At 37.6% G+C, this 5737-nt stretch overlaps 1 non-coding gene across 1 annotated transcript; it reads left to right on the plus strand.

Annotated features, from left to right (window-relative positions):
• The first annotated feature begins 4715 nt into the window (after window positions 1–4715).
• Window positions 4716–4819, plus strand: LOC113099926 (U6 spliceosomal RNA). The gene has a single exon (XR_003289538.1). It is a non-coding gene; the product is annotated as a U6 spliceosomal RNA (small nuclear RNA).
• Window positions 4820–5737: the final 918 nt, after the last annotated feature.

Raw genomic sequence — 5737 nt, forward strand, 5'->3', positions numbered from 1 at the left:
ACCTCGGGGATGCGTGTCACAGAGGCGAAAAGCGGTCTTTAATCTTTCAATAAAACTTGCTCTCAGAAGTCAAGCAAATTCGGATGGACCATCACTCTTTCAAATCCCATGAGTTCCATCATGTCTTACTTATTATCTACACACAGTTCCCAGTTCTTCCATTTCCTCCTATTTGTGTGAGCACTTCCTCTTTTAGTGTCTGGCCCAAATATAATATCAGTATATCAGATGTCTACGCTTATAAAGAATTTACGAGTCGCTGTTTATGTTTGGCTATTTATAAAGTACTATTTATGACTGATTTAATTACTAAACTTCTTTTTACTGGCTGTCTACTCTTGTTCCTCTTGATTTTTCAGTGATATAGTAGTATAGTACAGTGTACCATCTGTTTTTCATTATAAAGTACAGTTGAGGCAATCGTAAACATACAGTACTTCCCCACCCAACATTAGGATGTGGTGAAACTGGCCATGTTATACCTTGGGCTGTGCTGCAGTCTTCATACTCTGTTGTTTTGTGCACTGACATTACATGTAAACTAAGTGAGATCAGAGTGAAGAGAATCTGATTTCGGCAGATGGCAATGACGTAGTGGAACCTAGAGATATTTCCTTCAACATGTGTGTGTAATATGCAACACCCCATTCCTGAGAGGGAGAAAATAGTATTTGCCAAGAATGCATTGAGCTCATGCAGTTTCTTTTGTTCCTAAACTGGACAACTTTGAAGACAATTCCAGGTGCGTAAAGATAAACACAGAACATTTCCTTCTATAGAGTGAAAGAAATGTGATCTTTATTCTATTAGATGACACATTTCATTTTATTGGCTTCCAATATATGTACACACTGTAATAATATTCTCTTAGACAGATAAGTTCTTTGTTGTATTTACTTCATAATTTTGTCTCACATGATTCCCCAATGTGTTACTGTATGTAAACAAATATTAATATTTTTGTAGTAAATGGCATTTTGAACTTACTGTGCACGCCAACAGAGATGACAACTGTTTCAAATGAAGCTAAAAAATGTGGTTTTTATTTTCTTTCTATGTTTGCTTTTAATGTAGGTCGCTTGAGGAAACAGTCTGAACTGGATCCATTTCAAACCCTCCAAGTCTGTTTTATAACTCTTGAGAGTCAGTTGCTACATAGAGAGAGTTCGCTCTAGTCGCTCAAAGTCTCTCTGAACAAATCTACAAAACCAAATAATGTGTGCCTCTTTTAGCTCATGCACTGTTACAGAACTAAACTTTTGACACAATATTATCATTCTTTGTGTATTAAAATGGTTTTAGGTTTACACACGCTTTTCTTTATCAAACAGAGTTCCAGAGTAGAAGATTTGAATATATGAAGTGTACCATCATTAGTGGGATATATACAGATTTGGAAAAACATGAGGATGTATACATGATAAATTTTTTCTTTCTTTTTTAACACCTGCTTTCAAATCTTGTATTTTAAATCATAAGTCTGTCAAAATATTGCATGTTGTTTATCTGGTACAGTGTGATGGATGATTTGAAGTGACGGATCAATCCGTAGGCAGCTGTGGTGATGTCATCACAGAGGCCGCTAGCTCGATTTATGAAGTCACTCCTCTGTTTAGCTTCTAAAAACATTGAACCACAGACTTTCTGTCCTTCAAACCCTCACTGATTGGCATTTTGGAACTGAACCAAGCTCAGGAATGGATATGTGACCTAATCACATCTGTTGATCATGTATCTGTCATCAAAGTGAAAGACGGATATATCGCAGATGTACTCTCTTGACTTTCTCTGTCTAAATAGAGACTATGGATGACTCTGTCTCTCCCTGAATCGGTGTTATATCTGCTTGGATCAACCAGTGGAAAAACAAGCCATAGATTCCTGTAATCATGCCTGTCTCTGACACATATCTTGGTCGGCCATTGCTGTCACACCCTCCCAGCCCCCCATTAACAGCCATCTGTCTCTTATTTGGATTTGTGACAAGGGCACCAGGACCTTGGGGCATGTGCGACATGCAGCGGAGGTAAGGTGGTGATGTGAAGGACTGTACAAAGACCTATCTATAGCACTCAACCGCCCCCCAGGCCCAGTGCCCAAGGTGTCAACTAGAACATATTTATCTCCCTCTGTTACCCATAAATCAACCATAATTGTTATATGGATGTCCTCTCTTGTAAAGTTCATGTAAATGAAACACTGCAGTCAACATCATATGAGTCATTGAGGTTTCAGTTGCCTAAAAGCATCCGATGTTCCATTTAAGGGTTAATAAGTTATCTTTAAAAATTTCCTGCAGAGAAAATGAATGAAATTTTTATGTCTGGAACCCAACTGTTGCACTTCTGACCACTGATTGCTGTGATGGACCAACCAGGATTACGTTTTTCAGAGAAACTGTAATATGAGTTTTATAAATAAAAGAGCATCCTGTTTGAGGCATTTAAAATGTATGTGAAGCTGGGGTGGTGCCTTTTCTCATCCATAAGACTATATTCATATTATGCTTCTATCATCATAGTATTATATAAGTGCTGCTTAATTATATTTAACTGAGCTGTATATGCTTTTTATCTCTGTTGATTTTTTTGGGGGGGCTATTTCCTTTCATTTTCTGCCAAATAACATCAAAGGGGCTGCCAAGATGAAAGATGTTAGCAATCTTACTAACTCATTTATTTGAATGTTTATTAATGTACATTGTCCCTTTCAGATAAATTTACAAAAAAGGAAAGACGCATGAATGCGAAACGATTGCATCATCACTGCACAGCCTCAAACCAGTATGTCCATTTCCATACAGTCTAGCACCATTCCTTGCCTATTAGCATTTAGTGGCTGCATGTGGTTTCAAGAGTCACCTCAGGGCATCTCTTTGCCTTGAGCGAACTTTCCATTTCATTGAGAGGAAAAGAAGATATGAAGTGGCAGCAATGGAAGTGTGGTTGGAGGCCAAGACTACCCATCTTCTTGCAGGGGAGCATGTTGTGATGCCTGTGGCTTCCGCTCTCCAGTTTTCCAACCTAATGTTCGATGCACTTAAAACCTCTTTCTTCTCCCACTGTGAGGCAGCACATCAGATATGTTACATTACCCACTATGCATAATGGATTAGCAATAAATCTATTTCTGTAACGGGGCTATGTTTCCCGAATTATGTCTCTGAGGTCTTTATTAGTGAATGGCAATGATTTTGTGCAGATAGAACACAACCAGAGAAAGAATGAAAAGGGGTGATTTGGGGGAGGAATGGTGCTAAAATTTTGGAGGGTTCTAGCCCAGAGAGAGAGTTTTGTAGCACTGTATTATTCAGTGTTTTTAAAACACTGATGCATTCCTAACATCATATGATAATAGTTTTGTAATTCGTGCATGAAGAAAAATAAATATAAAAATTAAAATGTAAAATTACACTATTCAAAAATGTATTCACTTTCAGCTAATGAGCATGATTAGGCCCATATGGAATATGTGCCACAGAATGCAGAACAGAACATTTTTGGCATTTACTTTTTTACCAGTATGACTTATGGTTCATGTATGTGTATGCATGTATGTGAAAATTCACCATTCATCTCCCAGTTACATCCTCTGCTCTTCTGCCTGTGATTTTATTCAGTTACATATATAAAGTGTTGTGGATTGTTTTGGAAAACTTTGTCCAGTGTGTTTCCTTAACACACACACACACACACACACACACACACACACACACACGCACACACGCACACACACACACACACATTTAGAATATATAATTATTTATAGCTAATTTTATTATGATCTCAGCTGCTCAGAAATGTCTGTTTAACACATTTTATCATGTTTAATTTGATGACACATTATTCTGCATATTTTCTTTTAAAATGAGCACAGAGCAAACAACATTTCCTGTGGTCTTGCTCACATTCATAATGTTCCAGTAGACATGGTTGAGGAAAGAATTCATCCACACAATTTAAGGGTAAACCCCAGTCTAGACATCACTGTCATCATTTTTTGAAGGTCTTTTTCCTTCTTTTAATAAAGTTGTGTTTATATCAAGCTGACTAAAATTCAAAATTGCTCTTCAAATGGAGCAAAAAATTGAGCACACCATGGTCCTCCTAATAACTAGCGTCCAGCGTATTTTTTTTTTTTTTTTTTTTTGAGTAACAGGTGATGGACAGCTGAATCTACAGCTAAGGTGGGCTGCCTGACTGGAGGTGGTCTTTAAGGTCACATTCTTCATGATCCCATGTTTTAAACTTTAGTTAGTGTGTAATGTTATTGTTAGAGTATAAATAATATCTGTAAACGTCTAAAGCTCAAAGTTCGATGCCAAGCGAGATATTTTATTTAACAGAATTCGCATACTACGTTTGTTTTTATGTTTAAAAAAACAATTTATGTTTAACTCTGTTCCCGAAAACTATAATCCACATGTAAAACTAAGAGCAGCACATTTTGCTGAGGACACCTTCATCAATTTCAATCAGTTTAATGCTGGATTCGCACAAAGATTATTATTGAAAGATGGAACAGTTCCCTCTTTGTCTGGACAAGGCATTGTTTATGGACCACAACCGGTAAGTGTATTTTATTATTTAAGTTGGTGCGTTTAACAGTTTCTGTAACTTATTACACAAAGGGCAACGCTGTTTAGCTTTGTTAAATAGATGTTAGGGCTGTGCAAAAAAATTTAATGCGATTTTCATGCGCATCTCGTCAGTAAAAAACGCTCCTGTGATTATACTAAATTTGGATTGATACAGAGAAGATTAGCATGGCCCCTGCGAAAAAGGATGACACGCAAATCCGTGAAGCGCTCCATCTTTTGTTTGATTGCAATATCTGTGCCCCTCTACTCTTTCTTCTGCACAATCTGACTTTGCTGCAGCCTGGAATTGAACTACTGGTTTCGTCTGGTCAGAGGAGAACTGGCCCACCAACTGAGCCTGGTTTCTCCCAAGGTTTTTTTCTCCATTTTGTCACCGATGGAGTTTCGGTTCCTTGCCGCTGTCGCCTCTGGCTTGCTTAGTTGGGGTCACTTCATCTACAGCGATATCATTGACTTGATTGCAAATAAAAACAGACACTATTTAAAATGAACAGAGGTGACATTACTGAATTCAATGATGAACTGCCTTTAACTATCATTTTGCATTATTGAGACACTGTTTTCCAAGTGAATGTTGTTCAGTGCTTTGACGCAATGTATTTTGTTTAAATCACTATATAAATAAAGGTGCTTGATTGATTGATTATAAGTACATCTCCAGCACATGCGTTCAGATCAGAATTGCCAGGTTTTCAAAACAAATCCTGCTCACTTGCTTCTCAAAACTAGCCCAATCGCGTTTCCAGGAGGGCCGCGTGCGCTAAGCTGGTGTCGAATCACAACACAGGAACCGCTGGCACAATCAGAACTCGTTACGTATTTCTGAAGGAGGGACTTTATAGAACAAGGAAGACATCAGCTCGTTTTTATGACAGTGAAAACAGCGGTATTCAGATAAGTAAATTGTGTGAAAAATACTGTTTTTACACGTGAAACATGAACACGTTATATTGCACAACACAATCAAAGCTTCAAAAAAGCTAAAAAAACAGGACCTTTAAGAATATCTGTTGAAACGTCTTGCCGCATATGAATTGCAGTGATGCAGAAACAGTTTTGATAATATGAAAAGTCTTTAAGAGAAAACATGAAACATTTGACTCGAATACACATTTCAGAGAGTCTGACACAGTCGCT

Source organism: Carassius auratus, unplaced genomic scaffold (assembly GCF_003368295.1).
Source record: "Carassius auratus strain Wakin unplaced genomic scaffold, ASM336829v1 scaf_tig00217086, whole genome shotgun sequence".
NCBI lineage: Eukaryota > Metazoa > Chordata > Actinopteri > Cypriniformes > Cyprinidae > Carassius > Carassius auratus.